We start from the raw sequence: 12,102 nt of genomic DNA, 5'->3' as shown, positions 1-12,102 counted from the left end.
ACAGAACTAGACATGCAGTCTTCTGAAGGGCAAACTTGGCAGGTGGAAACCAAGAGCAAGGTCAGAGGCTTAGCCCAGCTTGGATGGAGCACAGACCAAACTATAGGGACACATGGTCAGCAAGCTGTAGAGGCAGGGTACGAGCCAATGCCAGAGACATGGAAAGTGAAGCCAAGGTACTAGCCAATTGGGCTTTGCTTTGAAAGATCAAAGGAGATCAAATACAATGTCAGAGAAATAGAGGCATGCTGAAATCTGGGACTACAGAACTATTGCCAGTCTAGATAACACATTCACTCTCCCGAATTCTCTTGACCTACATGTATACATCACTGTAAAGGCACAATAGCATGCTATAAATTTTGCAGTAGAAGCAACCCCACTAGAAATGCATAACCATAATTATTGTCAAAAGCAGATCAAGCTAACTGACCACAGACCGTTGTTTACATTGTCAATAGGAGACTCAGAAAGGCAAGTCATCTGGGGGAAGAGAAAGGCCCAAAAGAACCAGTTTTCAAAGCTGGTTTGCCAGACAAAACCCCAGTAATGTCGAGGAGCTATACATTAAAACAATGAGCTATAACCTCCTATGTACTAGAACTAAAACACTGGCAAAGACATAGGGACTCTTGCTAGCATGTGGTTGCAGGAGAGAGAGAATGGTGGAACCAATCACAAAGACAACTGGACAGTTCCTGACAAACTAAACATGCTCTGACCATTGCACCCACCATTACGCTACCTGGAATATCCCCAAATGAGAGGGAAATCTACATTCATAAAGACCTATACACAAAAATGTTAAGGCTGGCTTGATTTAGACTGCCAAAGCTAAAGCAAGCAAGAGCAACCAAGATATCTTTCCATAGGTGAATGGTAAGCAAGTGGGTTCATTTATAGAATCTTATTCTGCAATAAAAAGAAACGAGCTGACAAGCTATGAGGACACAGATGGTTCATAAACAAATGTGTATCCATGATGTTGGATAATGATCTTGTTCACTATAAAGATTTGTCACTTGTATTGGTTTAATAAAATGCTGATTGGCCAGTAGCCAGGTAGGGAGTAGGCAGGGCGACCAGACTAGGAGAATTCTGGGAAGGAGAAAGGCAAAGACACAATCACCAGCCAGACACAGAGGAAGCAAGATGAGAATGCTGTACTGAGAAAAGGTACCAAGCCATGTGGCTAAACATAGGTAAGAATTATGAATTAATTTAAGTTGTAAGAGCTCGTTAGTAATAAGCCTGAGTAATAGGCCAAACGGTTTATAATTAATATAAGCCTCTGTTCTGTGTGTTTATTTGGGACTGAACAGCTGCAGTACCAGGGGGGACAGAAACTTCAGTGAAAGAAGCCAGTTTGGAAAGCCTACATTTTGTTTGACTCCAGCAATACAACATCCTGGAAGAGGATCAGTATCTGGAAAACAGATCAGTAGTTGTCAGTGGCTGGGAGGTAGAACTTAAGAAGGGCAGTAAAGCTGTCCTGGGTGATGCTGTAATGACAGCTATAAAGATACAAAGCAATTAATCAAACATCCATAGCATTTCACAGCACTAAATATAAACCCAATTGCATGAAAGTTTTACAGGAATAATCCAGAACATTGGGGAACCCCAAGACAGAATGTGGAATTTGACAATACAGCCTTAACTACAATAAAAATAATAAAGCTTCTAACAAGGTGAGTAAAAGGTGCTCATCTATCTCATTCTGGAAATGATAAGTCTTTTAGGCAAAAGGTGAAGTAAAGTCCTTACAAGCACTGTGTTGTGGCTGCTAAGGAACATGAGTTAACAGCTCCTACACTGTCCTGAATGTCCACTGAGCAGAAGGATGCAGAATGGTGGACAGTGGGAACCAGGTGCTTCACTGTTGGACCCAGGGCTTGCTCCCAAGCAAGAGAAGGAGGCTACAATGATCCATGGCAATGGGCAAGAGTTAGAGGCTCGTAGGCAAATATACCTCCACAGATCTGTCGAGAGAGTCCAAAAGCAGCAAAACCCAGTAGAGCAAGGAGATACAACACACCCTGATATTGGCTTCTTCTACTATTTGATGATTAAAAAAAAAAAAAAAGGATTCCTTACATATGTGGATGATCACAGGATGGGGGCAGGAAATAAAGTGAACCTAGAACATAAAACCTAGGAAGGAAAAAGTTCTTAACACATACAAACACGGATATAATAACAAGATACAGAAGTCAATTGAAAGAACTCCAAAAGTCCAAAGAAGTCTAAAGTTGAAATAATTTGAAAAATAAAGTAGTATAAAACAGCTATAAGCCAAAGTATAAAATAAACAACTTCATACCAATAAATAGGACAGACTATTCTCTAAAGGTAATTCCAAAGCATGCACAAAGACCCTCTGTAGTCAATGAAGTAAAGAGCAGGCCCATCCCCAACATGGGTCCACATCCCAGTGCTGGGTGAGCCTGACCGTGTCCTTCCTAATGTGTGACAAAACAATGTTCCTGTATGGTCTTCTTTCCCAGCACCCAGGACCCTGGACCACTCACAATGAACCCCAGCAGTTGTCAGTAAAGAACATTCTGAAAAAGGCCAAGGTCATCAAAAATAGGAGAATGAGAGCCCTGGAGAGGAGGCTCAGAAGCTAAGAGCACTGCTGCTCTTCCAGAGGACCTGGGTTCAATTCCCAGAAGCCATGTGGTGGCTCACGATAGTCCCAGGGAACCCAACTTATGGTCTCTGCAAAGCACTGCACTTACACGGTGCAGACATATATGCAGGTAAAACAACCAAACACATAAAAGTGTGTGTGTGTGTGTGTGTGTGTGTGTGTGTGTGTGTGTGTGTGTGTGTGTCTGCGCACATATGTGCGTGCATATCTTTCAAGAACAATAAAAAGGAGAGTATGAGAAGCCATCAACTCCAGGAAGACCTGAGATGGGGATCCCCTGTAATATGTTCCCTGAACAGGATCTCAGAAAGAGAAAAGGACAAAAAAGGGAAACTGAGGAAACCGGGAGAACAGATCTTAGTAGCAGAGCCTCTATGATGGTGGTAACCAGGACAAATGCACCTTGCCAATGTCAAATGACCAGCTGGTGTGGGGGGTATAGATATCTATATAATCTGCACAATAGTTTTAGAAACCTAAAACTCCTAAATAAAATATTTTTCAAAAGAGCATTTGAAGCCGGTGCACGCCTTTAATCCCAGCACTCGGGAGGCAGAGGCAGGCGGATCTCTGTGAGTTCGAGGCCAGCCTGGTCTCCAGAGTGAGTGCTAGGATAGGCTCCAAAGCTACACAGAGAAACCCTGTCTCGAAAAACAAAAAAAAAAAAAAAAAAAAAAAGAAAGAAAGAAAGAAAGAAAGAAAGAAAAAGAGCATTTAAGAAAACAACTCAGGTCACTGTCTACTCCTAGAGGGAAATGCATTTTGTTCTTAGAGTATCAAATCCTGAAAACTTGTCACAGATGACAGGGGCAAAGGTGAGGCCAAATGGTGGAACAACCCAGAGCTGCCTGCTATCTAGGGAACTGTGTTGCTGGTGGTATACTTAAGACGCAGAATTTCCCCTGCTATAAGTATGGGGTGTGCTTGGTCCTAAGAGATGCAAAGTAACATATTATTGCTAACTCAAAAATAGTCCTTAATTCTAATGTTGGATATTCAACTTAGGACACTGAATATTCTGTTAAAAAAAAAAAGGGGGGATTATCAATTTTGGAGACATGAAAACTCTTCACATTAGTGGGTCACTACCTCATGAAGCCCCTCTTGGTGAGCACCTGTCACATATAGTGTCTTCCTGTACACGGTTGTGCTCCTCACACCAGGCCAGCAGATGTGGGCCACTGTTTCCTTTTCACAGATTTGGAAACTAAGGCCCAAAAGGCTAAATATTTTGCCCAAAAGTTTCATAGCTAACAAGCACAGGAGCCACTCTTTGAAATCATGCCTCCCAGGTTGAGACGCCACAGTTCATCTTCCTCTGCCCATAGCTACATTGCTGAAGATGTGCTCACTGGACCTGCAACACAGCCACACCCATGCACAAGTGAGCACTCTAAACAATGAACATTTCCCTGAGTACTGCAAAGGCCCCCACAGGGACAAAGGGTTCTTCCTACCAGAGAAAGATCAGGCGGGCGGCGTCTTAAGTCTGTCTTGAAACAGGGCCAGGGCCTAAAAGCTTCCAGAGCACATGAGTCACACCCATCAATATGCATTAGCTCCTGGACTTACCCCTCTGGGGTGTTTCTGAGCCAGAAAGGGATTAACCCTTTCTGTATCAAACCCACCCTTCCTCATGTTACACTGGCTGGCTTTTCTTGCTCTACTTAAATGAGACACCGACTCTTTTTGCTATGTATATCATGTATATCAAGCTATGTTTTTCATAGATCTTTATTTCCTGAACATGGGAGGTTCTGAAACAGGTTCCAAAGTCCTAAAATGTCCAAAACTCAGGTGCTGCCATCCCTGACTTCTTGGTTAACACTACATCCCAAATCCATGCCACAAGTAACTTCATCTGGACATGACTTTTAAAAGCCACCAGATTCCTTCTGCACCCCTCCAGCTTTACCCCTGCCCACCAGGTGATCCACAGCATCAGGACACTTTCAGGGTGACCAGAACACTCATGACTCATCTCCGTGGTGAGGCAGGCTGCTGCAAGCCACCCTGCCACACACATGGCACCCACCATGTGGACCTAAATATGCTCCTTTCCCACGGGACCAGTCTAGAACTCTTCCCAAACATCAGTCCTTTAAACAGTGCTACTCATGGCACATAGGGAACAGCACAGAGGATGAGCAGAGTCAGGCGTCCCTGAGTCAGCCTCATCTCAGCGCTGTAATTTCCAGTAACAGGGGCTCTAAGGTCAGAGAAGCCTCAGCTACATCCTGACCCAGTGAGTTGGCCACAGGGATATGACATCCTCAGTCATTCTGAACCTCAGTGACTATCTCACCTGTGAGCAGCCAGCTGCCCAAAGATGTAGCAGCACTGAGATGGGGGTGACACCGAGGTGGGGGTGACACCGGGGTGGGGGTGACACCGGGATGGGGGTGACACCGGGATGGGGGTGACAACGGGATGGGGGTGACACCGGGATGGGGGTGACACCGGGATGGGGGTGACACCGGGATGGGGTGACACTGGGATGAGCATGACACCAGGGTGGGGGTGACACCGGGATGGGGGTGACACCGGGATGGGGTGACACTGGGATAGGGGTGACACCGGGGTGGGGATGACACCAGGATGGGGTGACTCCAGGATGGGGTGACACCGGGATGGGGGTGACACCGGGATGGGGGTGACACCGGGATGGGGGTGACACTGGGGTGGGGGTGACACCGGGATGGGGGTGACACCGGGACGGGGGTGACACCGGGGTGGGGGTGACATGGGATGGGGATGGGGCTCTGGACCTAAGCACATGGCACAGAACAGTCCTGCTGACACATCCCCGCTTACACCAGTCCCCGTCTTACAGGAGCCTAACAATAAACAGGGCCCACACAGGAAAGCAGGAATTGCCCTCCTTCAGAACCTGCACTGCACTTGGACGGCATGATCTTAATAACAGGACCTGATTATGTCTGCAGAGGGTCATGTGTCTGGGCCCAGAGCCTCTCAAAGTATGGACACAAAATAAAATAAAATAAAATAAAATGCAGACTCCCAACCCTCATGTCTCCTGGATCTGGATCTGGATTTTTAAAATTCAGGAGAGGGGCTGGAGAGATGGCTCAGAAGCAAAAGCACCGACTGCTCTACCAGAGGGCTTGAACTCGATTCCTGGCACCCATATAGTGGCTGACCGCTATCCGGAACTCCAGTTCCAGGGGATCCAAGGCCCTCCTCTGACCTCCACAGACAATCATGCAGACAAAGCACTCACACATATAAAACTTAGTAAGAGTCTTGTGCACACTAGAGTTTGAAAAGTTCTGACCTCTGAAGACAAAAACATGCTCCTTTTGGGGGGCCCTATCAGACTCAATGGCTCACTCTTCAGATGGATAGCCACTCCCTCCCTCCCTCTTTACTTTCCTCCCTCCCTCCCTCCCTCCTCCATCTCTCCCCTCCACTCATCTATCCTCCTTTTCCCTCCCTCCTTCCCTTCCCCTTCACTTGTCCTTTCCTTTTCTTTCCCTTCCTTTCCTTCCTCTTCCTTCTTATGGCAAGGAATGTGCACATTCGGTTACCAAAGTGAGCCGGGGTGAGCCTCAGAGCTAGCACCAAAACTTCAGAGAGACAACAAGCTGCCCTGGCCTGGCAGCATAAGCGCCTCCAGACATCTCTCCCTGGCCTCAGTACCTGGCCCTTCACCATGCACTGAGAGGCCTCCTCGTGCACTCAGAATTGTGCCCACTGGACCAGTATCGCTGATGAAGAAAATAACTTCATTTTATAGCATTTACAGGATTTGGAGGAGGAACAAAAAGTGTTGGTGAAGAAGAGGGAAGCACAGGGAGGCAGGGAAAGGAACGATTGTACCATCAGTAGAGTGACCATGTTCAAGACTCCACCCTAGACAACAGTGGCCTGAAGACACAGGGCAGGGCAGACAGTCACCAGTGCTCCTAGGCACTAAGGATATGAGGTCGTATCAGTCGCTCTGAAAAAAACAAAAACAAAAACAAAAAAAACAAACTAATAATGAGCACCCAGACAGTCTGCCTTTCCAGGCTAGAGGACATGGCAGAACTCCCCACTCCTGGTAGCTTTTCTGCTCCAGGAAAAGAAAAGACTTGCTTTAGCCCATTGAGCCTGGTGTTCCTTTAGCCACAAGGAAGGTAGATCTCTAACTACAAGAATGTGTTGGCAACTCAGTAAGGGTCCTTTCCACAACCAAAATTCAATGTTCCCCAGGCATGCTTTGTGCTCTCACCCTAGGTAGATTTGGTTAGTGACACTGTGGCCAGCTCAGCATCTTATTTCTGCTTCCTGGACTTATGGCAAAGGACAATAAAGTATGCATTACAATGCTATTTTTGTGTGGCCTACAATTAAGAATGGTTTCTAGGTTTTTAAAAAGGTTAAAGGGGGGAGAAAAGAAAAGATAGGAGGACTCACATGTGACCACATAAGAACATATGCAAATCCCTGACTCTTGGTAGCCCCACATAACTGATGTCTTCAATAGAGATCCACTTTGGCAGCCATTTTCCCTATAAACCAATACTAGAGAACCCTGCAGTGTCTTCAAAAGTAAAGTTAGGGAGAAATGAGCTATCAGTTATCCCAAAAATTACAATGAAAAGAAACCCAGCCATTAACTGTTGGTCCCTAAGGAACAGCTAAAGGCCCTTGTCTCCAAGACCACGGAGGATGGTCCAGCCAAGGAAGCTCCAAAAGAGCAAAGGAATCTCTATGCAGTCCAGTGCCTCAACTGATGAGGAATGCTGACTATATTTCACCTCAAAATCACCCACTGTAGCCATGAATCCAACCTGGGTCCTGAAGAGACCTCACAAGGAAGCCTCTACTCATAATGACAAAGCCCTGAGCTTAAAGGTGTTCCCAGGATAAGTATAAACAGCAACATTATAGGAAATGCAGGAAGGAGCCCCACCTTCAGGAAGCAGCCTGAGATCATCCACACCCCGTGCTCACACTACACAAAGCAGTGGCTGAGTGCTCCTAAGGAGGACTTGCCAGACAGCTTGCCACTCACACCCAGTGAAGTGACCCTCAGGACTCAAATCACTGCTCCAAGGCAAAGAGACACAGGCTCCAACAGCTCGGGGAAGGTTACCTAGACACAGGGTCCCAGAAACCAAAGACGCTAGCATTTGGCTCTCTTCAAACCCAATCGCTGTAATGGATTCAGCAGACGGCTCTCGGCTCTCCACGCTGTACACCTGCACTATATCACACAGCTCTGTAGGTCATTTGGCTCACAAAATTGATTTAGGAGAGATTATTCAATTCCATTTTACATTTCATGTTTTGGAGCCATGCCAGCAGCCAACTGTAGTTCTTCCAGAGGTCAGGAAGCCACGGACGAGGCGATCCCTTACCATTGTAAATGGGGCTCTGTATTCCTTTTATGAATTTCCTGTCAATCTTCAAATTACTTCAAATACGATTGCCCTTCACTTAGACAGTGTTTTATGTCTCCATGTCTGCCTACATCTGTCCCCTATCCCATTACCTCCTCCGTGGCACCCAGCACTCTCAGATCTCCTTGAGAAGTCTGTCAGCAACAGCGGTAGGAGGGACACTTCTGGCAGCCTCTCATCTGCAGCCATCTTCTCCATCACACCAAACAAAAGCTCGTATATTTTGCAGTTTAAAAAATTTCTGCTTCGAGGGGGCCAGCAAGATGACTCAGCAATAAAAAGCCCTTGCCACTAAGCCTGACAGTCGGAGTTCAATTCCCTTAAGCCCACAAGATGGATGGAGAGAAATTTTTATACATGTTGTCCTCTGATCATAAATACTGGCCCAGTGGGCATAAATTCTGAGTGGCATGAGGAGGCCTTTTAGTACTCAGTTTAAATATCATGTGTGCCATAATATGGACACACATCGAGTGTGGGCACACACACACATACCATAAATAAATATTGTTAATACAGCTGATAGTTGCTGGGCATTGGTGGCGGATGCCTTTAATCCCAGTACTTGGGAGGCAGAGGCAGGTGGATCTCTGTGAATTCAAGGTCAACCTGGTCTACAGAGGGAGTTCCAGGACAGCAGGGCTACCCAGAGAAACCCCGTCTCGAAACAAACAACAACAAAAACAACAAAAGAATCACTGCTGTCATTATCTACACACCTTCCAGTAGGACTTTGCTTCATCCTGGACCACACCTGCCCTTCTCCAGGCATCCAGAAACTCCTCACTTCCAAGGACAATGCCTCCTGGAGCCTCCTCCAAAGTTTGCTATAGCTTTGTCCCAGGTACTGGTTCCTGTTTTCCCTGTCCATCCACCAAGTGTAAATCAGTCCTTAACTTCTAAACCACATCCTAACCCTCTCCTAAAATCAAACTCATGTAGCCCATACTGCTGTTTCTAATCTGGGGTATCCAAACTGCAACCCTGGGCCTCCTGCCACTCCATCCTATGGCTCTGTATATCCAAGTCTTTAAGCAAACATTGAAAACCAGGCTTCAAACCATGCCTAGACCCCATTCCCCTCACATCTCTACTGCTGCTACCCTGGAAAAAAGCACCACCATGCCTGTCCCCAAGTTAATGGAAGAGCCACCTAACAGGTCCCTTGGAATAGCAGGCAAAGTCACCCTGTGAGAGCCCAGTCCATTCATCATCTATTAATAATCCTGCAATGGTTTCCTAGTCCATTGAATAAAAGCTGGACTCTCCCATTGGCTTTCAAGGGCCTTTACACCCTGTGTCCTGTCCTCAGATGCCATGACCTCTCTCTCAAGCATCCAGCCTTCCTCCACTTCCCATTTCCTAGGTGGGGCACACCATCTTTGGAAAGGGCGTCAGTATGGTGTGGCTTCCACTCTGTAACTGTTTTTGATTCTGAGGTAAGCATAAATCCACATGCAACTGCAGGAACAGCAGAGATACTTCACACACCTTTACCCAGTTTCCTCCTAAGACAACGTTATGATTCTCTCACAGCTAGTACCGCATCCCTCCCCAAACCACTCCTTAACCCTTCACAACCTCTCATTTGCTCTCCATGTCCCTAGCATCCATTTCAATAGTGACACTGACGTCGGACTGCACAGTATAAAGTCCTTGGGGATCAGTTTTTCCTCAGTTTACTTTTCTGGGGATTGATTCACTATGGCACTCTATTTTGAGCTCAGTCCTTTTCATTGCTGGGTGTGCTCATGTCACAGATAGGTTTATCTATTTACTTATTTGTCCATCCATGGAAGAAGGTCTACCCAGGCCTTTCCCCGTTTCTGGCTACTTCAATATGAATAGCTTTTCAATAAACATCATTTTCATTTCTCTAGGATATACAGTTAGTTTGCATGGTAACTTCCAGCTAGTGTCTTAAGTACTCACAAAATTGTTCTCCAGAGAGTTGTACCATGTTACATACCCAGCAACAATGAATGAGGGATCCACTTCTACCATTTGCTGCTATTGCATTTTTTTTAACTTCTCCAGTCTATTTAGTATATGGTGGTATATCTTTGCATTCCCTAAATAATATGGAAGATGTTCTCATATGCTATGTGCCATCTGTATGTCCCTTTTGATAAAATGTCTCGTCTTGTACTCTTGTTTCTAGTTAAGACTTTATTTTGCTACTGATGAGTTTTGAGGGCTCTTCATATATTATAGGATGACTCTTTTCTCAGGTATATGATGTTAAAGTATTTCCCCTGTCTAAAATTACTTTTTCATCCTCTTAACATGACCTTTTTCATTCTGATAAGGTTCACCTTATTTTTCTCTTACAGATAAAGTTTGATGTAAAGTACAGAATTCTCTTATTCTTTTCCTTGAGTTTTGTTAATTTTAGATTTGAGTCTGGCATCCACTTGAGCTCACTCTATAATGAAGTGAGAAATAAACTGTGGGACAAACTTCAACCTGTGAAGGATTGCTCTAACACCATTTGCTGGCAAGGCCGTCCCGCCTGCGCTGCTTTTGGATTTGAGACATGTATAAATTATTCAGGAGGATTCCCTCAGTGTACACTGGGTCTCCTAATCTGGACCACAGATGTGAGTGTTGATCTTCTGAACAACAGCACATAATCTTCACCACACAACTCTAACAGCAATCTTGGATGGGTGTGGTGGCACATGCCCTAATCTCAGCCCTTGTGAGTTCCAGACCACCTGAGAATACATAATGAGACTCTGTCTAGAAAAAAAAGGGGGGATAGATTAATCTCTCCTTTTCAATTTTTTTTTGTTTCATCTATTCTTGCTCCTCTGCTTCTTTTATGTAATAATTTGGAAGGAATATTTTACTGTCAAATTTTCCATGAACATTGTATGTCTCTCCATTTAGATAGATTTATCAGCATTTTAAAGTTTCCAGCATCACAGTCTTACGCTTTTATTAGAGCTGTGCTAAATAGGTGCTCATTTTTCAGTGACTGTACGCTATGTTAAATTCTGGTGTTCACATGTTGATAACACACAAGAATAAAATTGATTTTTAAGTTTGTCTTTTATTGTGAAAACGGATGGATCGCTGATTATAGTAGGCTCTGTTGTAGATCCCATGGATTGTCTACATCAGCATGTATCTGCAGATAACCATTCATGGCCCACTTCGGTGTGATCTGACATCCTTGCGATTATTAATTAGGGAAATCTTTTCAAGTTTATAAACAGACCCCTCACTCCCTCTGACTCAAAAGTCTTCACAACAGCATCCAAAGCCTACTAACAGAGGTTCCCCTACTTGGCTGTATCCCACCTATCTGACACTCCACTGTGTTTTAAAAGTGTCTTTACAACTGTATTTGTTCTATTACTATTCAGAATTCATGAATTATTAACCACACTGGAACATGGAATACGGAGTAAACTATACCCGTGTTACCAAGCCATGGTCACTCATATTTGGCTTGGGAATATACTCTCCTTGGCCTTGAGGTTAGAGCTCTGTGTGTTTTCTTTTGCAGTAGTCTCAATATAGGACCTCAGAATCAACTTTTCACTAAAGGAGTCACCTGGATCAGAGCCCAGTACCAGCATGGGCTCCGTGTGCTGAGAGAGAGGCAAGCTCTCGACTTTCTGCTGCTGCCACCATAGCTGCCTTGCTCCCCTGTGTGATGGACTGGAAGCCCAAACAAACCCTTCCTTCTCTAAGTTGCTTTAGGTCATGGTGTTTCATCATAGTGACAGAAATGTAACTAATATGGATCTAACTCAAGAGAACTGGCTTTACAGTTTGGTTCACTCAACAAGGAACATTATTTAATATCTCTATGTTGTTTTTGTATGCTTAGCTAAACATCCTAGGCAATGGATTTAAAATAATAATAATAATAATAATAATAATAATAATAATGAACACCCTATTTAACTGGAATTTTAAAACATCTAAAGACAACAATTTATTTGGCAACTTATAAATTTAAAAAAAAACTCTAGAAAGTACATCTAAGTTAAAAGATGTTAAAAAATAAATAGGAAATTAGTTCTTTAA

The 12,102-nt window shown here is 44.6% G+C and overlaps 1 protein-coding gene across 20 annotated transcripts in view; it reads right to left on the bottom strand.

Annotated features, from left to right (window-relative positions):
- Positions 1 to 12,102, bottom strand: part of Pcbp3 (poly(rC) binding protein 3) — a 185,403-nt gene that overhangs the window by 130,573 nt on the left and 42,728 nt on the right. Inside the window, exon 1 of one of the 20 annotated variants that reach the window (XM_035451826.1) lies at positions 4,111 to 4,131. The exons of the other annotated variants lie outside the window; for them this stretch is intronic. The gene's annotated coding sequence lies outside the window, so the exon portion shown is untranslated. Of the gene's footprint in view, positions 1 to 4,110; positions 4,132 to 12,102 lie in introns of those variants that run through there. 20 annotated transcript variants of the gene reach the window in all.

Source organism: Cricetulus griseus (genome assembly GCF_003668045.3).
Source record: "Cricetulus griseus strain 17A/GY chromosome 1 unlocalized genomic scaffold, alternate assembly CriGri-PICRH-1.0 chr1_0, whole genome shotgun sequence".
Classification (NCBI taxonomy): domain Eukaryota; kingdom Metazoa; phylum Chordata; class Mammalia; order Rodentia; family Cricetidae; genus Cricetulus; species Cricetulus griseus.
The sequence above is the reverse complement of the archived record's forward strand: the minus strand, read 5'-3'. Positions and strand labels throughout refer to the sequence as shown.